The 27,601-nt window shown below is 40.4% G+C and overlaps 1 protein-coding gene and 1 pseudogene across 6 annotated transcripts in view; both read left to right on the top strand.

Annotated features, from left to right (window-relative positions):
• erich2 (glutamate-rich 2) overlaps positions 1-27,601 on the top strand; it is a 105,077-nt gene that overhangs the window by 34,517 nt on the left and 42,959 nt on the right. For 2 of the 6 annotated variants that reach the window (XM_059966602.1, XM_059966601.1), the window contains exon 2: positions 16,460-16,516. The exons of the other annotated variants lie outside the window; for them this stretch is intronic. The gene's annotated coding sequence lies outside the window, so the exon portion shown is untranslated. The remainder of the gene's footprint in view (positions 1-16,459; positions 16,517-27,601) is intronic. 6 annotated transcript variants of the gene reach the window in all.
• Positions 21,859-21,958, top strand: LOC132393605 (U6 spliceosomal RNA; annotated as a pseudogene).

Below are 27,601 nucleotides of genomic sequence, written 5' to 3'. Positions count from 1 at the left end.
GATCTGGGAATACAGGTTCTTAATTCATTAAGGCATCACAGGTAGATAGGGTTGTAAAGAAATCTTTTGGCATATTGGCCTTCATTAATCGAAGTATTGAGGGGGAATATTATACAGTACTGAAGTTGAATAAGACATTAGTGAGGACTAATTTGGAGTATTTGGTGCAGTTTTCGTCACCTAGCTACAGGAAAAATGTAAACAAGGTTGAAAGAGTACAGAGAAAATTTACAAGGATGTTGCTGGGATTGGAGGACCTCAGTTATAAGGAAAGATTGAATAAGTTAGGACTTTATTACTTGGAATGTAGAAGACTGAGGGGAGATTTGATAGTATACAAAAGTGTATGCATCTTTGCTGACCAGATATTTGAGAGTTGAGTGAAGAGCCAACAAAATGGCATATGCTGTGGACCTGTTGTGATGGTAGGCAAATTAGAGCTGATCCAAGTTGCTTCTCAGGTAGGAGTTGATATGTTTCACTACCAGCCTCTCAAATCACTTCATCACAGTGAATATAAGTGCTACTGGATAATAGTCATTGAGGCACATTACCACATTCTTTTTAGGCACCGGCATTATTGAAGCCTGCTTGAAGCAGGTGGTACCTCTGACTTTTGCAACAGGAGGTTGAAGATATTGGTGGAAGTTCCAGCCAGATCATCAGCATAGATCTTTAGAACTTGACCAGGTACAGCTTCTGGGCTGGATGCTCCTGAAGGATGCTCTCACTTTGGCCTCAGATACTGAAAACACAAGGTCACTGGGGACTGGAAGTTCATGAATGTTCCTCCATTGTTTTGATGGTCAAAGTGAGCAACAAAGATACTGAGCTCATCTGAGAGTGAATCCATGTTGTCACTTATTGTCTTGTTTTATTGTAGAACTATTTGTCATCCATTCTCTTTTCTGTCCTCATGCAAATCCATCAGTGTTAGGCAGTTGTTGAAGAGAATGACTCATTCAGTGGAAGCACCTGCTATTTTTTCCTGAAAATGCTAATGTGCCTATGTTTCTACCACTATTATGTCTCATTATCATCCAGGCAGATAAGCCATAATTCTGTTGCCATGTTGAGATACTACATTCTATCGCAGGGATCCCATGCCCTAGAGCTTCTTGAGTCTGACAACCATAGCTTCTGACGTGTCCTTAATAGAATCTCAGCAGTCCTTCATTTTCAAAGTTATTACTATTAACTTTATATCTTGCGCATGTACTGCATAAATGAGCACAGACAATAATTGTTAAGAAATTGCCCAAGGGTGACTTTAATGATTACTGTTCACAGAAATCTACATACTGATGTAGAATAGCATTCTTAAGTAATTTTCTTGGATTTGGTAGTGTTACTAATTGTAGTCGTGATGGTTGAATTCTGGAAGAATATAGAAAATATAAGGGTGGAAATTAAATGCTAAGTTAGGAAAGCAAAGAGAGGATAAGGGAAGTAAGATAAAAGTAAACCCAGAGATGTATTGTTTTTACATAAAGAGATGATAAGTAAGAAAACAGGGTCAATAAACAACCCACAAATTTTTATATATATAGCTTTATAAGCTATGAACCTGGGTAAGGTTCTTAATGAATACTTTGAAGTGGTCTTCATGGAAGATGTCAAAATTCTAGTTAAGGAAGATGGATAAACTTTGTAAAAGAGGAACTGATAAGGGGTGTAACATCATTTGAAGTGCATAAGTTGTCAGGCACAGATGAAATATGTTTCATGGAGAACCCGGGGATGGACATGTTGCTGTGAGAATGGAAAGAGGAGTTGCAGGAGCTAAGTACAGTCGGCTCTCCTTATCCATAGGAGAATGGGTTCCGGGACCCCATGTGGATATGAAAAAATGCGAATGCTCAAGTCGGTGGACTTTAGGACCTGGTGGAGCTCAGGACCCACCGCCTGCAGTGTTTCTGTTCCAGAAAACGATCACGATTGAAAATAAAGTGGAAATAATAAAGCAATCGGAAAGAGGTGAAATGCCATTGGTCATTGGAAAAGCGTTTGGCTACAGTCAGGATAAAGTGAGAATAATGGAGCATGTGAAGGCCCTACCCCGATAAAAGCTACAGTTACTACTAAGCAATGCAATGGTTTAATTATTGAAATGCATACATTTCTTAAGTGTTTTATATGCATAGAAAGGTAAAATATATACTATATTCTAAGACAAATGTTTTACTGACTGACACTAAATAATACCGGATATACCTGTTCCGACTTAGAGAACTTACATTTTTTTTGATTCCCGATCCGTGGTAACCTATGCACATCCTCCTGTATACTTTAAATCAGCACTAGATTACTTATAATACCCAATGCAATGTAAATGCTATGTAAATAGTTGTTATACTGTATTGTTTAGGGAATAATGACAAGAAAAAAAAAGTCTGTAGATGCTCAAACAACAAGTGCTGGAGAGAGAACTTCCGGGTTTTCCTGATCTGCATGCGGAACCTGCGGATAAGGAGGGCCGACTGTATAGTCATTATGGACATAGCGTTGTTGCTCTGCAAAACAGTGTCTTAGCCTGTGACTGGTCACTGATGTTGTAGGAGATGCATGCCTCATCTTGAGTGATTAGACCCATGAATAGTAGTGAGGGAGAAGATGTAAGGGCATGTTGCATCTTTTATGGGGGCAGGGTAAGTGTCAGGGTTGGAGAGATGAGTGGACCAGCAAGTAATGGAGAGAGTAGTCCCTGTGAAAGGAAGAAGGGGATGGGGAGAAGATGTGGTTGATGGTGTGGTTTCATTGCATTTGGTGGAGATGAAGAAAAATGTGCAGGTTGCGGAGGCTGGATCACACTAGACATAGGAACAGAATTAGGTCATTCTGCTCATCGTGTCTGCTCTACCACGCCATCATAGCTGGTTTATTATTCTTCTCAACCCCACCCTTCTGCCTTCTCCTTGTAACCTTTGGCGCCCTGATTATTCAAGAACCGATCAACCTGCGCCTTAAATGTACCCAATGACTTGGCATGGCCAATTGTGGCAATGAATTCTACAAATTCAGCACCCACTTTCAGTTTTAAATGGATGTCCCTCTGTTCTGAGGCTGCATCCTCTGGTCCCGGACTCTCCCACTATAAAAATCAACCCTTCCACATCCACTCTATCTAGTCCTTTAAATATTTGATAGGTTTGAATGAGATCTTCCCTTATTCTTCTATACTCCAGTGAATACAGGCCTAAAGCAATCAAACGCTCCTCATATGTTAACCCTTTCATTCCTGTGATCATTCTCGTGAACCTCCTCTGGACCCTCTCCAATGCCAGCATTTCTTTTCTTAGATATGGGACCCAAAACTGCACACAATATTCCAAGTATGGGCTGACCAATGTCTCATAAGTCCTCAGCATTACATCCTTGTTTTTATATTCTTTTCCTCTCAAAAAGAATGCTAACATTGAATTTGCCTTCCTCACCACCAACTCAACCTGCAAGCTGACCTGTAGGGATTCCTGCACAAGGACTCCCGTCCCTTTGCACCTCTGAATTTTGAATTTCTCCCCATTAAGAAAATAGTTCATGCCTTTCTTTCTTCTACCAAAGTGCATGACCATGCACTTCCCAACACAATTTTCCATCTGCCACTTCTTTGCCCATTATCTGAATCTGTAATCTAGTCTTTCTGTAGTCCTTCTGCAGATTCCCTTCTTCTTCAACACTACTTGCATATTGTGCCTATCTTCATATCATTAGCAAACTTGGCTACAAAGATATCAATTCTTTCATCCAAACTTATTGAGATATAACATAAAAAGATGCCATCCCAATACAGACCTCTGCAGTACACCACTACTCATTAGCAGCCAATCAAAAAAGGTTCCCTTTATTCCCAACCTTCGCCTCCTGCTAATCTGACAATGCTCTGTCCATGCCAGTATCTTTCCTATAACACCATCTGCTCTCAACCTGCTAAGCAGCCTCATGTACATCACTTTGTCAAAGGTATTCTGAAAATCCAAGTACGGGGCATCCACCGATTGTCCTTTATCTATCCTTCTTGTTATTTCCTCAAAGAATTGTCAGACAAGATTTTCCCTTAAAGAAAGCATGCTGATGTTGGCCTATTTTAACATGTACCACCAAGTACCCTGAAACATCATCCTTAGCAACCAACTCCAACTCAGGCTAACTGGCCTATAATTTCCTTTCGTCTCCCTCCCTTCCTTCTTGAAGAACGGAGTGACATTTGCAATTTGCCAGTCCTCCAGAACCATGCCAGAATCTATCGATTCTTGAAAGCTCAATACTCATGCCTTAATAATCTCTTCAGTTATCTCTTTCAGATCCCTGAGTTGTAGTCCATGTAGTCCAGGTGGCTTATCTAGCTTCCCAAGCACCTTCACCCTAGTAATAGCAACTGCACTTACTTCTGCCCCCTGACACTTTCAAGCTTCTGGCATACTTCTAGTGTATAGACTGATGCAAGTTACTTATTCAGTCATCCACATTTCCTTGTCCCACATTACTTAATACCTCTCCAGCATAATTTTCCAATGGGCTGATATCTACTCTCACGCCTCTTTTACTTTTTATCTGTCTGCAAAAACTTTTGGTATCCTCTTTGATAATACTGGCTAGCTTACCTTCATATTTCATATTTTTCCTCCTTATGGCTTTTTTAGTTGCCAGTCCCGCCAAAGGGTTTTAGCCTGAAACATTGAATGTACTTTTTTCCATAAATGCTGCCTAGCCTGCTGTGTTCCTCCAGCATTTTGTATGTGTTGCTCAGATTTCCAGCATCTGCAAATTTTCTCTTGTTTGTTCGTTGCCTTCTGTTGGTTTTTAAAAAGCTTCCCAATCCTCTAACTTCTCATTAATTTTTGCTCTAGTATATGCCTTCTCTTTTGCTTTTATATTGGCTTTGACTTCCCTTGTCAGTTACAGTTGCATTTTTCTGCCTTTACAATACTACTTCTCTTTTGGATGTATCTATCCTGCACCTTCCAAATTGTTGCCAGAAACTCCAGCTTTTGCTGCTCTGCCATCATCCCTGCTAGTGTACCCTTCTAGTTAACTTTGGCTAGCTCTTTTCTCATGCCTCTGTAATTCCCTTTACTCCACTGTAATACTGATACATCTGATTTTAACTTCTAATTGAGGGCGAATTCTATCATGTTCTGATCACTGTGTGCTAAGAGTCCCTTTACTTTAAGCTTCCTAATCAAATCTGGTTCATTACACAACATCCAATCCAGAATATCTGATCCCCTAGTGGACTCAACCACAAGCTGCTCTAAAAAGCCATCTTGTAGGCATTCTTCAAACTTTCTCTTTTAGGATCCAATATCAGTACCAACCTGATTTTCCCAGTCTATCTGCATATTGAAGTTCCCCCATGACTATCTTAACATTGCCCTTTTGATATGTATTTTTTGTTATCTCCTTTTGTAATTTGTAGCCCATATCCTGACTACTGTTTGGAGGCACTCCTTTCATGATCTATTTACCCTTATAGTTTCTTAACCCTACCTACAAGAATTCTATATCTTCCGGTGCTATGTTACCTTTTTCTAAGGAGTTGTTTTCTTTTTTTACCAACAGAACCATGAAACGCCCTTCTGTGTACCTGCTGTCTTTTCAATGCAATGGGTATGCTTGGATGTTAAGCACCCAACTATAATCTTATTTCAGCCACAACTCAATGATGCCCACTTCATACCTGCCAATCTCTAAATGCACTCCAAGATCATCTACCTTATTTCGTATGTACAATAAAATATAGCACCTTCAGTCCTGTATTCACCACCCTTTTCATTTTGTCCTACTGTTGGACTGCAACTCATCACACTGACTGCAATTTTGCCCTATCATCTGCCTGTCCTTCCTGACAGTCTCACTATGCTCTGTCTCTGATTGTATACCAACTGCCCCATCCTCAGCCCTATCTCACAGTTTCCCATCTCCCTCTCACCCCAACACTTTTCGCAAACCTGCCTGCAAAAGTATTGGTCCCCTTTGGTTTCAGGTGTAACCCGCCCCTTTTTTACAGGTCATACCTTCCCCAGAAGAGATCCCAATGATCCAGAAAAATGAAAGCTTGCCCCCTGTACCAGTTCCTCAGTCATGCATTCATCTGCCAAACATCCTATTTCTACCCTTGCTGACACATGGCCCTGGCAGCATTACTGTGATTACCAGTACTACGCGGGGGGGTGGGGGGGGGGTCCTGCTTTTCTGCTTTTTACCTAGTTCTCTTAAATTCTCTCTTCAGGACCTTCTCCCTTTTCCTAACTATTTCATTGGTAATAATCTGTACCATGACTTCTGGTTGCTCCCCCTCCCCTTTTAGAACGCTGTGGACTTGATCTGAGATATCCCTGACCCTGACACCTGGATCACTACTGCAGTCCTCTTTGCCTCCCCCCACCCCCACTTCCTTTCTGAGCCACAGCGCCTGATTCCGTGCCAGAGACCTCATTTGCTGTGGCTCCCCTATTAGTTTGTCCCCCCAACCATGTCCAAAACAGTGTACTTATAGTTGAGGGGAATGACCACATGGGTACTCTATACCAGTTGCCTATTTCCTAACTCACTCCTGTCAGTCACCCAGGCACCTGCCTCCTGCAACTTACTGGTGACTACTTCACTGTACTCTTATCTTTCACCTTCTCAGTTTCCTATATGAGCTGATGGTCATCAAGCTGCAGTTCTGGTTTCCTAACACATTGTCTGAAGTGCTGCAGTTTGGTGCACCTAGTGAAGGTGTAGTTATCCGGGAGGCTGGAGGTGTCCCAGACTTCCTACATCTCACACAAAGAACACAACACTGCCCCTGGAGCTATTCTCACTGCTCGAACGATGCATTAACAGACACAAATGCCCATTTTAAAATCTCACTTACGTACCTGTGAGTCATCACTTTGCTCTCAATTTGATTGGGCTGCCAGAAAATCACAGAAAGCCCATGAACGCTCCTTTTTAAATCTTACTCACAGACCTGTGAGTCGCCTCCTTGCTTGCTTCCGATTCAATCGGGCCATCCGAAAATCATTATTGCCTGTCCTTCATCACAATCTGACTACACACTGAATCTAGTTGTGTACCAACTGCCCCATACTCAGCCCTATCTCTCTGGTTCCCATCTCCCTGCCAAATTAGTTTAATTAGTTTAGTTTAAACCCTCCCCAACAGCTCCAGCAAATCTGCTCGCAAGGTGGAAGTTGTCCTTTTTGTACAGGTCATACCTTCCCTAATAGTGATCCCAATGGAACAGAAATCAAAAACCATGTCCCCTGCACTAATTTTTCAGTCAAACATTCCTCTGCCAAATCATTCTATTTTCGCCCTTACTGGTGCGTGATATAGGCAGCAATCCAGAGATCATTGCTCTGGAGGTCTTGCTTTTCAGCTTTCTACTTACTTCCCTATATTCTCTCTGCAGGACCTCCTTCCTTTTCCTACCTACCTTGTTTATACCAATATGTTCAACCACAGCAGAAGGGAAAGCAAATTTTCTCAAAAAGAGGACATTTCAGATGTCCTGGAATGGAATATCTTATGTTCAGATGTAGCAGAGACAGAGAAATTTGGAAGAAAGTTGGGATTTGGCATATTAAGTTTTGGTTGTGTTATTACTACTAAATAGGAAAGCTTCTTCATGTACGAGGATTTCAGTGGCGTGATCAATTGGGGAGAAGGGTGGCAATGGAAATCAATTCAGAGAAGAGTGAAGTAATATATTTGGGGAGATTAAAATAAGGCAATACTACATAAATAAGAAATACTAATGTTATGTGTGAGAACATCGGCACTTTAGATCTTTGTTCATAGATCTTTATATATACACTCAGTGACCACTTTATTAGGCATGTACCTGTACAGCTGCTTGTTAATTCAAGTATCTAATCAATCAATCATGTGGCAGCATCTCAATGCATCAAAGCATGCAGACATAGTCAAGGGGTTCATTTGTTGTTCAGACCAAACATCAAAGTGAGGAAGAAATGTGATTTAAGTGACTTTTACCATGGAATGATTGTTGGTGCCAGACAAAATGGTTTGATTATCTCAGAAACTGCAGATCTTCTGGGATTTTCATGCACAACAGAGTTTACAGGGAATGGTGCAAAAAACTAAAAATATCAGTGAGCAACAGTTCTGTGACTGAAAACACCTTGTTAATGAGAGAGGTCGGAGGAGATTGACCAGATTGGTTCGAGCTGACAGGAATTCAAATAACTATGTGTAACAACAAAAGTGTGCAGAAGAGCATCTCTAAATGCATAACATGTTGAACCTTGAAGTGGATGCACTGTAGCAGCAGAAGATGACACTAGGTTTCAGTCTTGTACCTAATAAAGTGGCCACTGAGTTTTGGTGCATGAGTTGGTGAGATAGATAAAAACTCATATTTGGATGCTGCTGTTTATTTAGAATACAAGAGCAGAAAAGTCAGGCAGGAACAGTGTATGATTCTAGTTATTGCAGTATTAAAGTACTGACATAAGCTGACATCCTCTAGGCGGCGTGGCACACAGCAGCAGCAGCCTTTTGGATCTGGTGCTACTTTAATTTAGTTTTTTAAATTTAATTTTAAGGCACAATTAGGGTTTAGGGCAATGGATAACAGAGCAACTATCTACCATCGCCAGATACTACTACAATACAGAGATTGCCCAAAAACAAACCTTCATGAACATCTGCTGGTTAGATTGTGCGACCTCGGCTTGCTGAGGGAATCGGGCCTACAGTCCTCGGAGTTGCCTGATGCCAGTGGCCAGAGTTGGGGACATCGTAAGCAGTGTGCGAGGAAGCGGAAGCGAGGTGAATGGGCAGGAGTCCGTGCCAGGAAAAAAGCAAGCCCTAGCCGACTGGCTCTCCTGTCTATTCTGCTCTTCAATGCACATTAAATCAGACTGCATCTGTGGTAGCGAAATACTCGGCGGGAGTACAGAAACAGACAGAATCCCGGAAACTGCCATTCAGCTGTTTATTTATGTAACAGATTTTACCCCAAGCCATCAAACTACCTACTTACTGCCCTCTGCTGTGCCTATTGTCTTGATTATTATTTATTGTAATGCCTGCACTGTTCTGTGTACTTTATGCAGTCCTGGGTAGGTGTGTAGTCTAGTGTAGTTTTTGTGTTGGTTTATGTAGTTCAGTGTAGTTTTTGTGTTGTTCATGTAGCACCATGGTCCTGAAAAACGTCTTGTTTTTACTGTGTACTGTACCAGTAGTTATGGTCGAAATGACAATAAAAAGCAACTTGACTTGACTTAATTTTTAAAGAAAGGTGTCTTTACATAGGCATCTAACCAACTATATGAAAAATTGTTCTGGTATGCTTTATTCACAAAATTAATTTTAAGTTTAACCTGGCATGAGTCCCATTAATCTACTCATTTGTCAGCAACTTGATAAAGTTCACCATCGATAATGCCAGCAAATGGCACTTGCTCACTAATCATCTGCCCACTGCTGTCCATTTTGAGTGTAATTGGATGAACTCCACTCCAGATCTCATCAAAGTCTTTGTCCACACATAGACTTCAGTACTGAATTCCAGGGGTGATGTGGGTATGATAGGCCTTCACATTAAGGCATCAGGAGCTCTAGTAAAGAGTTGTCTCTCAATCTACCTTATTGTAGCCTTTAGATTTTATTAGTTTATCTGTGCTGCACTTTCCCTGTAGCTTATTCTGCACATTAAGGCATCAGGAGCTCTAGTAAAGAGTTGTCTCTCAATCTACCTTATTGTAGCCTTTAGATTTTATTAGTTTATCTGTGCTGCACTTTCCCTGTAGCTTATTCTGCACTTATTTTCTTTTTAACTACCCCATTAGCTGAATGGCTTGTAAACAAAGTTTTTCACTGTATCTTGGTATACATGACAGTAAACAAATACCGTAGTGTACCATGCCATAAAATTGAAGTTATTGGCATCAAGGATAAACTATTCCAATGATTGGAGTTGTATCTTGCACAAAGGCTGTCGCTGCTGGAAATCAAAAGAATTCCAATGAAGGAGCATTGCTCAGAAATGTTGACTCTATTTCTCTACTCACAGAATGCTGTCTGACCTGCTAAGTGTTTAAAGGACTTATTTTGAGTTTCCAGCATCTGTGATTTTGATTTCCATAAACGGAGATGTTCAAAGATGATTGTACAATGTTCAATTCCATTCACAATTCCTTTGCAATTGCATGTAACTAGACAGTATAGGGGCATGGGCTGATGAGTGAATGATTACATTCATGCTATGAATTTGCCAGTCCAGCAAGAAAGAATCTGTCAATCGTGGTGAGGTCTGATATAATAGGGATCTTTAAGAGACTCTTAAATTGGCATATGAGTGTTGGAAAGTGGAGGGTTATGGCTCATGTAGAAGAGAAGGGTTAGATTAATTGTGGAGTAGGTTTATATAGGTTGGCACAATATTGTAGGTCAAAGGATTTGTGCTGTGCTGTACTAACACTGCAGAAAAATTTGGATGTTCAAGTAGGTGGCTCACAGTGACAGCTAGGAGTGGGCATTGAAAGCTGAACTTGACAGTACCCACATTTGGGGGGGGGGGGAGAAAAGAAAAAATGTAAATAGTTTTACCATGATTGGAAAATTGAAGACTTTATGAAAAATTATACAGATGGTACTTGTTTTCTTTGGATTAGAAGAGCTTGAAAGGAGATATAATTAATGTATGTATAATTATGAAGAAATTGAATGGATTAAGTAGAAAGAATTTGTTCCAAAAAGAATTTGTTCTCTTTTATAAAGAGCTCCGAAACCAAGAAGCACTTAGGGTATAATTAATAGTGAGAAGATGAAGAAAATTCTTTTACATAGAGCAGTAGGGTTCTGGAACTCCAAAAATTGGTAAAAGCACCTAACATACTTTAAGAAGTATTTGAATGTGTCTTTTAAGAGATGTAGCCTGCACAGAGATATATCCATTGCTAGGAAATTGGATAAGGGTGCATCACTTTTTGCTGGCCAGCATGAGAAAGAATATAAATTGCAGAAGGATTACGCGAGTGACGAATATGACTAATGGATGATCTGACAGGATGGCGTCAGGGTTGTTGTGGATGAAGTTATTAGATTGATAGACTAAATGAAGGCATGAACAAAGAATTGTAAAAGCTGTGCAGTACAGAGCTATAGGAAATGTTGAGCAGGTTAGACAATGTTATGCATTTTGCAGTTCAGACTACAAATCTGGAAATATGCTCACGGAAATGTTGCAGAGGGCATGAATGATTTGCAAATTTCTCATTGTCTTGGCAGTTCTGTACCTTGTGCTTGAGTTCTTGACAGGAGTCATGAGTCATGGAGTCCCCTGTCTTGTTGCATTTCCAGCATTTGACCAGATTGGAATCAGGATGAAGTGGAAACCTACATAGAAGGAATGAATCATGGCTGTAGTAGGAAACAATGCACAGATCTGCATTAAATTATCGAGCTTGGGGAATGCTGTACATTTCTGTTGAGAAGGTTGCCATGTTGCCAACAAGAAATAAGCACATCAACTTTCATCAAAATGATTGTTTTTAAGGAATGCCTTAGAATAAGAAATAGAGATAAATAGAAATGAAAAAAAATGTGTATGAGGTAAGGGAGGGAATTCTAAAGCAGGTTGCCTTGGGAGTTTAAAATAATTGCTATTAGTGCTAATGTGTCATCATTAAATTTGAGCAGGTTTGAGCTGCTGGAATTAGAGAAGTGAAGGCACCTTTGTAGTTTTGCTTTCACAGGAGCCGATGTAGGTCAGCAAATAGAACTTCAAAATTTGCTTGCTGATGACAAAATTCTGCAATAAAATATTGTTTAGTCAATGTCTTTGTTAGACTATTTTAACAAGATCCTCTTGGTAACATTTAACTATAATATTAGCTTTAATTACAGAATAATTAAAGTTTATCTTTTTTAAAAAAAATGCAGAATAAATATTGTTCATGACAAGTGGAACACATCTTATAATAGATTTCCACTGAAGTTTATAAAGGTTGCTGCCAAAACAGTTGAAGGTAAGTTAAATTTTTTAAACTTGTTCTGTTCCACTAGTCCTAATTTTCCAGATTAGTCTGGTCTTTAGTCAACAGAATTAAGTTCAGCAGTGGCCAAATAGATCTTGAAAGTCTGGCACACAGCTTTTAGTCACATTTCCTACTCTTCTACTATGCCTTCCGTGATTCAGGTCTCTGCTGATCAGGCTCCATGTTAACTTTCATGTTGTGAAATTTGTTGTTTGGTGGCAGCAGTACAGTGTAAGTCACAAATGTGACTTCAATATACAAAATAAATTAAAAGTGCAAAAATGAATGATGAAGTTATGTTGTTTCTTTCAAGGACCATTCAGAAATCTGATGGCAGAGGGATAGAAGTGACTTAAAATGTTGAGTGTGGGTGTTAAGGCTTCTGTATCTTCTCCCTGGTGATGGTAATGAGAAGAGGGCATGTCCTGATGGTGAGGATCTGTAATACCACCTTCTTGAGTTGCCACCGCTTTAAGATGAGACTGATTGTGTCCATGACAAAACTAGCTGAGTTTACAGCCTCCTTCATTGGAGGCTCCATACCAGGCTGTGCATCTACAGAAATTTGCAAGAGTCTTTGATGACATATCAAATCTGTTCGAACTCCTAGTAAAGCAGAACTTTGTGCCTTTGTGTTGGGCACAAAATAGATCAACTCAGATGTTGATGCTCCAGAGTTTAAACTAGCTGGCTTGACCTTAAACTAGGAGGCTGCAGACATCTTGTCCAACTCTGGGTACTGGGATTTTGGGAACATCTAATCTATTGGAGAATTTTTGGAAACAAGGCAAACATTGATGCAGTACATAGTCATAGTGATAGAGCACTACAACACGGAAATAGTCTCTTCTGCCTACCTAATCTGTGTCATAATCTGTTCTTAGTATCTCTCCTTTCAGTTATGGTAGTCCTGACAAAGGGTCTTGGCCCAAAACGTCGACAGTGCTTCTCCTTATAGATGCTGCCTGTTCTGCTGTGTTCCACCAGCATTTTGTGTGTGTTGTTTGAATTTCCAGCATCTGTAGATTTCCTCATGTTTGCTCATAATCTGTTATTCTGCTTAGTCCAGATGGGACTATAGTGTACAGTCCTGATCACCACATTAAAGGAAGGAAGGCTTTGGAGATGATGCAGAAGAGGTTTGCCAGAATGTTGCTTGATTAGAGGGCATGTGCTATACTACGAGGTTGGACAAACTTAAGTTGCTTTCTTTGGAGCAGAGGAGGCTGAAGTGAGATCTGATAGAGGTTGTAAGATTATGAGAGGCATAGAGAGAGTAGAACAGACAATATCTTTTTTCCAGGGACTGCAAGGTTTAATAGCAGAGGGCTTGCATTTAAAGTGAGAGGGGGTATGTTTAACGGAGACACATAGAGGGTTCAGGTAGCAGGAATGTGCTGCCTGGGATGGTGGTAGAGACAGATATATTAGAGAGTTAAGAGATGTTTAGATAGACACATGAATGTAAGGAAAATGGAAGGATAGTGACATTGTGTAGGCAGAAGGGATTTGTTTAGTTCAGGGATTCCCAACCTAGGGTCCACTGACCCCTTAGTCAGTGGCAGTGGTCCATAGCATAAAAAAGGTTGGGAACCCCTGGTTTAGTTAGTCATTTGATTGGTTTGGCACAACATTGTGGGCTGAAGGGCCTGTTCCCTTACTGTACTGGACTATGTTCTATCTTATGTAACTTTCACTTAGATCATATCCCTTTATACGCCTTCATTCTATGCACTTATCTAAATGTTGCTTAAATGTTGAAATCCCCCACTTACAATCAAAACCCATTCCACACTTGCACCACCTTCTGCTTGAAGAAGTACCCCCTCAGGTTCAACGTAAATATTTCACCTTTCAGCCTTAACCTGTGACCTCTAATTCTGTTCTCACCCAACCTCTGTGGGGAAAAAAACACCCTATCTATCCCCCTCATCGTTTTGTATACCTCTGTCAAATTCCTCTCATTCTCCTACACTTCAAGGAATAAAATCCTAACCTATTCAACCTTTCCCTGAAACTCAGGTCCTCAAGTCCCAACATTCTTGTAAATTCTTTCTTTATTTTTAAAATTTTATTGATATCTTTCCTGTAAGTAGGTCACGAGAATGGCACACAATATACTAGATTAGGCCTTACCAAGATCCTTTGCAACTTCAACAGAACATACCAGCACCTGTACTCACTACCCTGGTTTGTCCTCCCAATGTGCAACACCTCAGACTTCTCTGCCATATATTAATATATCATCTACAGAAATTTCTGAAAATCAGGAATATGAATATATTACTATAAAAGGAAATAGGGTTTATTCACTTATGAGGCATATTTCCCTCCTCTCAATTAAAACTTAAAAACCAACAAATTTAATATATACTTCATCAGTTTCTGATTGAACTAAAGTGCCATCTGATATTTCAAATAGTAAATGTGTTTAATCGTTTATGTAAGTAATCAATGAAGCACAGGAGCACCTTCAGGACTGCTTTGAGACAGTGGACTGGACTGTATTCAGGGATTCCTCTTCGAACCTGGATGAGTATGCTGCAGTTGTTACTGACTTCATTAAGACCTGTGTGGATGAGTGTGTGCCCACAAAGACTTACTGTACATACCCAAACCAAAAGCTGTGGATGAAACAGGAGGTACGTCATCTGAAGGCTAGATCTGTGGCATTCAAGTCTGGCAACCCAGCCCTGTACCAGAAAACCAGATATGGTTTATGGAGGGCTATTTCAAGGGTGAAGAGACAACTTCAAATGAGTTTGGAGGCGATATCGTATGCATGGCAACTCTGGCAGGATCTGCAAGACATTACTTCCTACAAAGAGAAACCCAATTGCATGAATGACAGCATACTTAACTACCAGATGAACCCATTGCCTTATATACGCGCTTTGAAAGGGAGAACACAACTACAGCTGTGAAGATCCCTGCTGCGCCTGATGACCCTGTGATCTCCATCTCAGAGGCCGACATTAGGCTGTCTTTAAAGAGAGTGTACCCTCAGAAGGTGGAAGGTCCTAGTGGGGTACCTGGTAGGGCTTTGAAAACCTGTGCCAACCAACTAGCGGGAGTATTCAAGGACATTTTCAACTTCTCACTGCTACAGGTGGAAATTCCCACTTGCTTCAAAAAGGCAACAATTATGCCGGTGCCTAAGAATAATAATGTGAGCTGCCTTAATGACTATTGCCTGGTCCACTCACATCGACAGTGATGAAATGCTTTGAGAGGTTGGTTATGACTAGACAGAACTCCTGCCTCAGCAAGGACCTGGACCCATTGCAATTTGCCTATTGCCACAATAGGTCAACAGCAGATGCAATCTCAATGGCTCTTCACACAGCTTTAGACCACCTGGACAACACAAATACCTACGTCAGGATGCTGTTCATCAATCGTGGCTCAGCATTTAATACCATCATTCTCACAATCCTGAATGAGAAGTTGCAGAACCTGGGCCTCTGTACCTCCTTCTGCAATTGAATTCTCAGCTTCCTAACCAGAAGATCACAATCTGTGTGAATTGGTGATAACACACCCTCCTCAGTGACAATCAACACTGGTGCACCTCAGGGGTGTTTGCTTAGCCCACTGCTCTACTCTCTATGTACACATGACTACGTGGCTAAGCATAGCTCGAATGCTATTGATAAATTTGCTGACAATACAGCTATTGCTGGTAGAATCTCAGCTGGTGATGAGAGGGCATACAGGAGTGAGATATGCTAACTAGTGGAGTGGTGCTGCAGCAACAACCTGGTACTCAATGTCAGTAAGACGAAAGAGCTGATTGTGGACTTAAGGAAGGGTAAGACAAAGGAACACATACCAATCCTCACAGAGGGATCAGAAGTGGAGAGAGTGAGCTGCTTCAAGTTCCTGGGTGTCAAGATCTCTGAGGATCTAACCTGGTCCCATCATATCGATGTAAGTTATAAAGAAGGCAAGATAGTGGCTATACTTTATTAGGAGTTTGAAGAGATTTGTTATGTCAACAAATACAAAAACTTCTATAGTTGTACCGTGGAGAGCATTCAGACAGGCTGCATCACTGTCTGGTATGGAGGAGGTATTGCACAGGATCAAAAGAAGCTGCAGAAGGTTGTAACTCTCATCAGCTCCATCTTGGGTACTAGCCTACAAAGTACCCAGGACATCTTCAGGGAGCAGTGTCTCAGAAAGGCAGTGTCCATTATTAAGGACCACCAGCACCCAGGGCATGCCCTTTTCTCACTGTTACCATCAGGTAGGGGATACAGAAGCCTGAGGGCACACACTCGGCGATTCAGGAACAGCATCTTCCCCTCTGCTATCCGATTCCTAAATGGACATTGAATCTTTGGACACTACCTCAATTTTTTTTAAATATATAATATGTAGCATTTCTGTTTTTGCATGTTTTTTTTAAACATCTATTCAGTTGATTTACTTGTTTATTTATTATTATTTTTATTCTCTGCTAGATTATGTATCGCATTGAACTGCTGCTGCTAAGTTAACAAATTTCACATCACATGCAGGTAATAATAAATCTGATTCTGATTCAGTAATATGTCAGTTTTTTCTATTGATTTAAACGAATCTAGTTTGGTCATACTATATATCATCACATTTTTGTAGAATTGCACGTTAACAGCCATATATCAATCACAGAATAGCTGTAAAAGAAACTCCTTGATATCCTCCATCAAGCTCCATGTCCAGCATGATATCTATAATATAGTATTAAATTCTCACAAATTTATTTTTAAATTAAGCATTTCACGGCGATCATGAGGTTGATCTTTATTGAGTGATTATATAAGAATGTGAGATAACTCTTTTTGATGAGCCCTGCATTATTTGTAATATGAATTTGAATTTCAGAGGTTTCTTGGATCTCTTGACTCTTAAGTTCACGTTATCTTCCTGTACTTCATTAAGAGATAGTGCAGAAGAGCATCTGAACTTAGCCTGTTTGTACTTTCTTGATGGGTCCATGTCTTATTTCTAGTGAATATACACTTGTGTATTTCTTTTTGTTCTATCCAATGCCTGTATATCTTTAAAGTGATGAGCAGATCTGCATACACTCTTCATGGTCGCACTCCAATTCACTGAATGCTTGGGGAGTCAGGCAATCTCACAATATTTAAACAGTATCTGGAACACCATGGAACAGAAAGTTATGGGCTGAGTGCCTGGAAATGGAATTAGTAAAATAGATTCTTGATAGTTGCTGTGGACACAGTGGCCCAAAGGCCGTTTCCATACTCTATGACTTTATGACTACCAAGGTGCTACTAAAAAGATGTTGCACATTTTAGAAAACAAAATGTGCAGATCTTGTTGACTTGGGTCTGGATCAATCGGCTGAAAGTGAAGTGTGTGTGGTGAATATCTTTAGTAAGGTTCAGCAATGGAGGAAAGTCTGGAGTTCAAGATACCTGACTAAGAAAATGGAGTTGCAGCAGGATATAGATTAGTTGGATATATAGGTAGAAAAATAGCATATGAAGCGTAACACACACAAAATGCTGCAGGAACTCAGCAGGTCAAGCTACATCTATGGACATGAATAAACAGTTGACGTTTCAGACTGAGATCCTTCATTGAGACTCGAGAGGAAGGGGTAAAATGCCAGAATAATGAGGTCGGGTAGAGGAAGGAGGACAAACTAGAAGGTGATAAGTGAAGCCAGGTGGGTTGGAAAGGTAAAAGGCTGGAGAAAAGGTCAAAGGTTCATTTTATTATGAAAGTATACAACTCTGAAATTCTTCCATTCTCTGGATAGCCATGAAACCAAGAAAGAAAAGAAAGGCAGCACAATCATCAACCCCCAAATCCCACCTCCCCATAAAAAACAAAAACAAAACAGGTGCATCGACCCCCCCCCCCCAAATCCCTCTTCCCACACAAAACACTGAACAAAACAGATCAGGCATATCGACTCTCCAAATCCCTCCACCCATACAAAAAAACCAAAATGGATCAGGCAGGTCGACCCCCAAATCCTTCTTCCCGCTCAAAAAAAATTTAACAAAACAGATCAGGCACACAGACTGCCAAATTCCCATCCCCACACAAAAAATACCCCAAGAATATAACAACTGTATGACTGAAGAAAAAGATTTTTGTAGTCCAAATCCATATTCAAAAAGCAGGAAAAAAACTGGGCAACACTCTTCTTAGTGCATTCTGTTCCCTCTCTGGTAGCATAGGTTCAAAAGACAAGCAGCTGGTGCTCACCCTCCACACTTGCTTTGATGCTTCATTCAACCTCGTTGCTTTAGTCAGTGAACAATGAGAGCTTTAATCAGTGAAATGGAGCCAAACATCAGCTTGCACCCCATCCTGCAGCATGCCCGCTACGAGGTTCGTGCATGTTGCCTCTGGCTCTTGGAAACCCCTCAGAGACTGCAGAGTGCTGGATCTCCAAACTTCTGCCTTGTTATTTCAATTGCCCTCGTTGCTCTAATTGGTTAACAATGGAAACTATAATCGGCAAAATAGGGTCAAACGTTGGCTTACATACCATCCTGAAGCCTTTTCAACACGCTGCCTCTACCTCCCGGAATCTCGGAGACTGCAGAGCCCTGAAGCACCCAATCAATCTCCACTCAGCAAAACATAGTCTCCAACAGGTCCAGAATCACATTCAAGACGAGAAACAAGCATAAAAGACATAAAAGAAGTGTAAAAGCTGGTTCCATGATCTATCCAGAATATGTCGACCAAAGAAGCATTGTTTTCAGGTGCCATCTTGACTGGAAATGTTGACCGGAATCTGATAGGAGAGGAGAGTGGGCCATGGGAGAATGGAAGAAGGAGAGGGACCAAGGGGGAGTTGATAAGCAGGTGAGGAGAAGAGTTAAGAGGCCAGAGTGGTGAATAGGAAGAGAGGGAGAGGGACAAAAAAAATTGCCAGAAGGAGAAAGCAATGTTCATGGTGTTAGGTTGGAGGTTACCTAGACAGAATATGAGGTGTTACTCATCCACCCTAAGAGTGGCTTCGTTGTGGCAGAAGAGGAAGCCATGGACAGACATGTCAGATTAGGAATTAAAATGTAGGCCACTGGGAAATTCTACTTTTTGCGGATGGAACTGAGGTGCTCGACAAAGTGGTCTCCCTACTTAAGTCACATTTCACTAATGTAGTGGAGGCTGTATCAGGAGCGCCAGATACAGTAGATGACCCCAACAGACTCGCTGGTGAAGTGTTACCTCACCTAGAATTACTGTGTGGGGGCCTTGAATGGAAGTGAGAGTGGAGGTGAATTGGCAGGTGTGGCATTTCTGTCACACACAGGGATACGTGTCAGGAGGGAGATTAGTGGGGAGGGATGAGTAGACGAGGGAATCACAGAGGGAACAATACTTGCAGAAAATGGGGAGTGGGTGTGGGGTGTTAAGGATCATGGTAAGATCCTATTGAAAATGCCAAAAGTTGCAAAGTATAATGTATTGGATGTGAAGGTTCAAGGGGTCGTTGAGAGGACAATAGGAACTCTATCCCTGTTAGGGTGGGAAAATGGAGTGAGCATGGATGTCTGGGAAATGGAAATGTGGGAGAGGGCAGCATCAAGGTATGATATGTTGAGGTCAAATGTGAGGGGACAAAAATTAATAGCAAAACCCGCAGGAGCATTATTGTGTAGAGGAATTTGGGATGCATGTCCATAACTTCCTGAAAATGGCAACAAAAGTAGATTGAATGGTAAGGAAGGCAGACAGGTATTTGCCTTCATTGTTTGCTGCATTGATTATGAAACTGAGGAAATCATGTTGCAGCTGTACAAAGCTTTGGTTAAGCCACATTTGTAGAATTATGTGCAGTTCTAATTACTGCATTACAGGAAGGGTGTGGTTTGGAGAGGGGACAGAAGAGGTTCACAAGGATGTTACGCGAATTAGAGTGAATTAGCAAAAGTCTAGGTCAGACAAACTTGGATTGTTGCCTCTGGAATATCAGGGGCTGAGGAGGCAACATATAAAATTATGAGAGACATAAAAAGTGTAGATAGTTTTGAGTCCTTTCACAGGGTTGACATATCAAATACTTTGAAGTGAGAGGGGGAAAGTTTAAACACGTGCAAGACAAGTTTTTTTTTATATATATCGAGCGTAAGGTATCTGAAATGTGTTGCCAGGTGGGATAATGGAAAGCAGATATAATTGTGACATTTAGAGGTGTTTGGATAAGCACGTGAACATACAAGGAATAGATGTATATGAATAATGTGCAGGCAGATGGGACTAGTTTAATTTTTCATCATGGTCAGGATAATTGTTATTGAAAGGTCTTGTTGCTATTCTATACTGTTCTATGATTAAATTGTTCCTGAAGATAAGTTAGTATAATTAATTGAATAGATTATTTTGTTAGCTTATGTAAAAAATTTATCAAGGTCAAATTCAAGTTTGTTGTTATGTTATTACACTTGGCAAGGAGCAATGAAAAACTTTTCAGTAAGAAAATTATCAGGTTGGAGATGTTACAGAGATTTATGACCATTTGCATGGGCTGGAGAATTTTAGCTGGGAGGAACATTTGGATAGGTTGGATAGCTTTCAATGTAACAAATGGGGAAATTTGAGGAAGTCCAAGTAGGTTGATAGGAAGGACTAACTTTCCTTGACAGGGAGGTCAGTTAGCCTAAAAGAGGGAATAAAAGTTATTTGCAGAGGAATAAAGAGATTAAGGAGGATTTTGTTCACCCAGAAGATGATAAGTATCTAGAGCCCACTTCCTGAAAGAAATGTTGCCAGCATTGCAAAGTACTTGAATGTGCACTTTGTGCCATAAACTACAAAGTCATTGACCAAGAACTAAAGGTAGAATTATAATTACATTAGTATGGGCCATATAGTCTTAAGCTGTGATATAAATTTCTACAATTCTGTAATTCTACCGATTTGCTCTTTGATTCTTTTTTTTTCCGAAGTTTGTTTTAAAACTTATACTTTTGGATGTCAACTTCTTTCAATGTTTCTTGAACCTTTTTGTTTTCATTGTATTATTGCTTTTCCCTTTGTGCTACCTTGATGTACTTACATTTTAAAATTATCTGTCTGGAGGACATGCAAAAAGAAATGTTCACTGACCATCAGTACATATGACAATACTAAACCAATTACCAACCATACACTTTGAAGATAATGGTGTCTCAAAGCTGTATTCAGATTGTGCAATGTGGTTAATTTGTATTCAGATGCATTAGTAACATTTACTCAGCTTTAGAGCTTTAGTTGTAAATTAAATAGTTTCTACTCACTATTTTTCCATATAGCTGTGATGGTCACACCAGATACATGTTGTGGCTTTTTGCATTCAAAAAGTAAATTAAACTGGGGAAGAGGTGGGTGTGAGGGAGAGAAATTACTTTTCTATCAATTACATTATTTTGAACATTACATGAACTTTAAATGCACCCAATTATAGTTGCCATGTTTTGATTGTTTTTAAAGGTTAATGCTAATTACTTACACTTGTCAGATATTCTATTACCCATGAGAGAAAAGAATGAGCAAATGTAAAGTTTATTTTATTCAAATTCATTTTCTCATGCTGAACTTTGAAAGCAAATAATGCCTCATATAAATGGATAGAAAGATCTATAAAGAGTAGCTTGGATGGAAAAAGAAAGAATGAAGGGATAAGCTGAATTTCTTTGTAAGAACATCTGAAGCAATGCTAGAGGACTCCAGTAAGCTAGTGTAGAAGGCTTTGTTCATTCAATGCATTAATCATCAGGAATTGGAGTATCTAGTGCACTTGATGAGCCCTTATGTCTTCCATAATTGTTATCTGTGAAGAGGCTCTTGGGTTTTCTAGCAGCTGATTTAAAGAAATCCATTAGGATATTCAGGAACTAGGAAGACTGGGGTATTCTGGGACTCCATTAAAACTGGGATGATACAGAGATGATTAATGACCCCTCTGCAAGGATGAAATGGAAATTTGGGATGCATGCCATAAATACAGATCTAATAATACAGGAGAAAATACAGATCTACAAGAATAGGGCCAAAAAAAAATTGCAAACTTAGGTCCAGGCTGTGTACGGAAATATTGCAGAAAATCCACCAAAAGTTGACTGCCACAGTATAAACAGATTCTTCAGAATTGTCAAGATTTAAGTATTTGTATTATTTATGTTCATCCAATACAATATTATGTTAAATGCTTTTACTTTGTGTGCTTTTTGATTGAGCCTGATTTGGCAAAATGTGGTTAGGAGAGGTTGCAATTTAAAAGGGTAGCATTTGTACAAATATTCACCAGCTGTAGATCTTCGAGTTTGAATAAATACTAGCTGTTACAAGTAAATAACATTTGCATTTCCTTTTTCCATGCCATAATTCCCAGCAACTCTATTGCTGTCTTTCCCTCAGATATGTGTAAACTTAAACTGATATACCTATAACAATTTATACCAGTTATTGTTTGAATTGTTACGTACCCCGTAACTGGGTCACTTACCAGCAAAGATAGAGAGGTCCATTGAAGTCTGATGGTTCTAATTTTTAACAGTATTTATTGATAAAAATACACAAAAATAATATCAATGCAAACATACAGATAATATACATCGTCAATACTAAATCTAAAAGTGCGGGTATAATAATAATCAATAAGAAATAGCTCTATCGTTGTCTAGGGGATAATGTATTGTCCGATGGAAATATAAAAGTCACTCAAGCTCATTCAAGCTGCAGCTTTTTGGTTGGAGAGAAAAACGGATGTTTAACTTGCCCATTCCTTTTATGATGTCAATCCTTCGAGAGTCGTTGGGGGCTGATTTCCCCTTTGTGGTTAGCTAAAGCCGTGCTTCCGTAGTAAAGGCCCACCAATTCCGAGGCAAATGGAAAAGGACGCACGTGGGCTTTTCCACCGGCTTTCGCTATTACGCTGTTACAGGAGTTCTAGCATTTCTTCTGGTGCGTCTGAAGGGGCTGTTCCCCAGACCCTCTTTTATCCTGACTCACAGGGTCTCAGATGTCAATCAGGTTCGGATGATGCAATCCCTCCACCAAACCCCCCCCCCCCCCGGTTCATTGCCTGGGGGCTTCGATGAATCTTACAGTACTCAATACACAATTCTGTCTCCAAGAGATAATGGCCGTTAACCGTGGCTTTGTCTCTCGGAGGCCCAGGACACATTACAAACATTGAGGAATCTGCGTGTCTCTCTCTCATTTCCTGGGTCTCCTGACCCGAATCAATAGCGATCCTGCGATTCTCAAAAAGGAGGGGGCCATGGATGTAACAGAATTAACAAAATATATATTTAAATTGTCAGAATTGTCCACTGGTTAAGAGTCAGGGCTGAGTTAGAGCCGAAGTTAATTTTTCCTCTATCTACTGGTCTTCTTAGAAGTTTCTTTTACAGCTTTTTCATCTTAACTGTGATGTTCCTTCATCTCCCATTCTACTCTTCATACATGTTTTGTCTCTAAGGCCACCTCCTGCTCCCTTGATCATAATTTTGCTCAAATTCTACTAACTGAGTTTCCTCCTTTGCTCATACTGTCAGTGATTCTCCCCAATCAAACATGCTCACTATGCTCACTGAGTGTAATGTCAATCAAATGTGTACTGTGAGTAAGGTATTTAGTAATGCAAGAGCAACAGGATAACCTTACTTTTAAAGAACTAAATTAAGTTATCAGGCTGTCTGCAATTGAGTATGCGTTGGCTGAAGGAAACCTTTGTGACTCATGATGATGCCATCTGCAGTGTTTGCTATATAAAGAACAGTGACGGAGTTAATGAGCTGAAATTTGAGATTTAGGTATAGTGATGCCTGGACAATTTATTCAGAGGCATATACACACTCTTAAAGTATAGCAGAATTGGTCAGTCAAGAGTGACCTTTGTGTGTGACTATGAGTGAGTCATGTGTGGGGATCCAGGTAATAGCATTGAAGAGACATCTCAGCCCTTGCACTTGTCCAGCAGGCATGAGATTATTGCAGCCTGTGTGGACTAGAGCAGAAACTGCAAGGAGAATGAGCAAAGTGACTAATCCATAGTTGGGATTAAAGAAATAGTTTTGCTGCTATAAACTAAATTAAAAAGCAGAGCCAAAAAGATGACACTGTCTAGATTACTTCCTGATCAATGTGCAAATTTGCATAAAATCAGTAAATTGAACATGTGACTCTCAGATTAGTGAAAGAGAAATTAGCTTCAGTTCATGGAGCAATAGTACCAGTATTGGGCAAAGTGCAAGCTGGTCCATTCAGATTGGCTTTGCTTGAATCTCACTGGGGCCAATGTACAGTAATTCAATAATGTAGAGGAAGGAGAATGCTCCAATAGAAAAAAATTAGAAAGGGAAAAACTTAGAAAAGAGAAAGTGTGTGGGTGGGAGAATAGTGTGACAAATCAAAAGAATAATGTCAGTCATGAAGAGGTAAAGCAAACATTTCAATCAAAATTGAAGTGGAACTCCAATTAAAGGCACTATATGAAAAAGTGACGATAAACAAACAATGACTAACTTTTAAAGAATTATTGCAATAAATACATGTATCATTAAAACAAAGTAACGGGAAACGTTGTCCAGTTGTCACACATGAGAAGTTAAATAGTTTTAGATCGAAGGAAATAGCTTATAACGTTGTTAAAAAAAAGTAGTATATTTCAGAATTTAAAGAGCTCTTAAAAGATAGTGGAGTCAAGTGATATGGGGAGAAGGCAGGAACGGGGTACTGATTGTGGATGATCAGCCATGATCACATTGAATGGCGGTGCTAGCTTGAAGGGCTGAATGGCCAGCTCCTGCACCTATTGTCTATTGTCTACAATTTAGTGAAGGAGGGCCAAGATATTGATAAAGAGGAAAAATACAAGAATAATCAATAAAATCTATAATGGATATTTTAATAGGATAAGCTAATGTAACTGTGGTCTCCTTATAGTCTGAGATAGGAGAAATTATATTTCTAATATAATTAGAGTGATAGCTGTGTGGAATGAGCTTCCTGTAGAAGTAGTAGAGGCCAGTTCAGTTGTGTCATTTAAGGTAAAATTGGATAGGTATATGGACAGGAAAGGAGTGGAGGGTTATGGGCTGAGTGCGGGTAGGTGGGACTAGGTGAGATTAAGGGTTCGGCACGGACTAGGAGGGCCAAGATGGCCTGTTTCCGTGCTGTGATTGTTATATGGTTATATGGTAATATTGAGGATTAAAGAAGAAATATTTTGTAAATACCAGAGATTCTGCAGATGCTGGAAATCCAGAACAACACACACACAAAATGCAGGACAAACTCAGCAGGTCAGGCAGCATCTGTGTGGAGCATTGAACAGAAGCCATTTTGGGCTGAGACCCATCATCAGGACTGAAAAGAAAAGATGAATGAGCCAGAATAAGAATGTGGAGGAAGGAAAAGAGGAAAAGATTTACAAGCTGCCAAGTTACAGATCCAAGTGAGGGGGGAGAGGGGGATGCAGTAAGAAGCTGGGAGGCTATATATGGAAGAGGTGAAGCACTGAAGCAGAAGGAATCTGATAGCAGAAGACAGTGGACCATGGAAGAAAGGGAATGAGGAGGGACACTGGAGGCAGCTGATGAGCAGATGAGAAGAAATGGGGCAAGGGGGAAACTACAAGGGGGGGGGTGAAGAGAAAGGGTTGGAGCATAAATTACCAGAATTTAGAGGATACCCAGACAGTATACAAGCCGTTGCTCCTCCAACATGAGTGTGGCCCCATGGACTGACATGTCAAAATGGGAAATTGAATTGAAATGGTTGATCACCATTAAATACCACCTTTTATGATGGACAGAGCAAAGGTGCTCATCAAAATAGTCCTTCAATCTAGATTGGGTCTCAGTGATGTAGAGGAGACCGCACCGAGAGTACCGGATACAATAGATGACTACAACAAACTCACAGGTGAAGTATTGCCTTAACTGGAAGGACTATATGACACCCTGAATAGTGGTAAAGAAGGAAGTGTAGGGATAGGTGTGGTATTTGTCCCGCTAGCAGTGATAAGTGCCAGGAGAGAGATCAGTGGGGAGGGACAAGTGGACAAGGTTACATAGAGAGTGATCCTTGTGGAAAGCAGACAGTGGTGGGAAATGAAAGATGTGCTTAGTGGTAGGATCCCACTGTAGACGCCACAAGTTCCCTATTCATTAGGGTTCCCCTTGTCCTTACCTACCACCCCATGAGCCTTCATATCTTACACATTATTATCTATAACTTGTGCTATGACACTCCTGCTAGCAGGATAGTTGCTATACCTACCCCTGCGTCTCCCCTCCCCCCCCCCCGCCCTTCGGATCATAAATCTATTTACCAGATAATCTTAAGCAGGACTGAAATTGAAAACATTCCAATGGCAAATACCTAATGGAATGTTCTCACAGACAGAGATTTCAGAGCAAATTGGCGACAATTGTGGGCACAGAAGTTAATCTTTAGACATTGTTCTTTAGAGATATTTCCTGATGAACTATTCAATTATCTAATACTATGGATAACATAGTAGGGAGCTCGGTTTGAGTTCTGACCAGCGACCAATTCAGACATTAGATGTTTTTGAGGAGGGGAGTTCACTCAGGACTGTGTTCTTTAGAATGTAGAAGATTTAAGAGGAGATTTGATAGAGGTATACAAAGTTATGAGGGGTATAGATAGGGTAAATGCAAGCAGGCTTTTTCCACTGAGGTTGTGTGTGACTACAACCGGAGGTTATGGTTTAAGGGTGAATGGTGAGGTTTAAGGGGAACATAAGTGGAAATTTCTTCATTCAGAGGGTCATTAGTGGAAATGAGCTGCCAGCATAAGTGGTGCAAATGAGATCAATTTCAACATTCAAGAGAAGTTTGGATAGGTACATGGATTGTAGGAGTATAGAGGGCTGTGGGCCCAATGCAGGTTGAATGGAGCAGGCAGTTTAAATGGTTTTGGCATGGACTAGATGGGCTGAAGAGCTTGTAGCCAGCTTCAGGTAGGGTTCTGGAAAAACCTGTCTCCTAGGGCATGCAAATCTTTTGTTTTCTGTATAGTTATGCAGCACATCAATAATGCTACTGGTTACTTAGCCAGTTATGATATGGGGTTTAAGATGGTGCTACTGATACCAGGCAACAACTTATTGGTAGTTCCCAAAGCAAGAAATATAACTAAATACTTTATTAATAACACTTTTTTCTGTAAAAGTATTGTAAACTACCACTGTAAACAAGAAGAGACAAGTGAAATCACAGCTGACTCAAGGGTCAAGGCATGCAGGTATGATGAAAAGTCAGAATGAGGTCAGACATGTTTGAGAAGGAGTGGTCAGAGCGAGATCCAGACATGGTTGGGACTGAGTTAAGGCAGGTGAAATGGAGTACAGTCGAAGCAGAAGAGTTTCGAAGCCCATACAACTAAACAGAGTGAAATCTGAACAATCTAAGCATTGAGCTGATTTGGAAAGGTCGGGCATGGGCTGGAAGGTGCCATCATGGCCCAAACCCAGTGCTTATCAATGCGACAGGGCCCAAGTCCTAGAGCGAGGAATGACTGCTGAGGCCATAGGCCTGCTCCAGGCTTCGTGTCTATGGACTCATTTTTGTTCTGAATGCTGTTGCTTACTTTTATTGTTTCCACAGTTTGTGTTT

This window comes from Hypanus sabinus, chromosome 4 (genome assembly GCF_030144855.1).
Source record: "Hypanus sabinus isolate sHypSab1 chromosome 4, sHypSab1.hap1, whole genome shotgun sequence".
Lineage (NCBI taxonomy): Eukaryota > Metazoa > Chordata > Chondrichthyes > Myliobatiformes > Dasyatidae > Hypanus > Hypanus sabinus.
The sequence above is the reverse complement of the archived record's forward strand: the minus strand, read 5'-3'. Positions and strand labels throughout refer to the sequence as shown.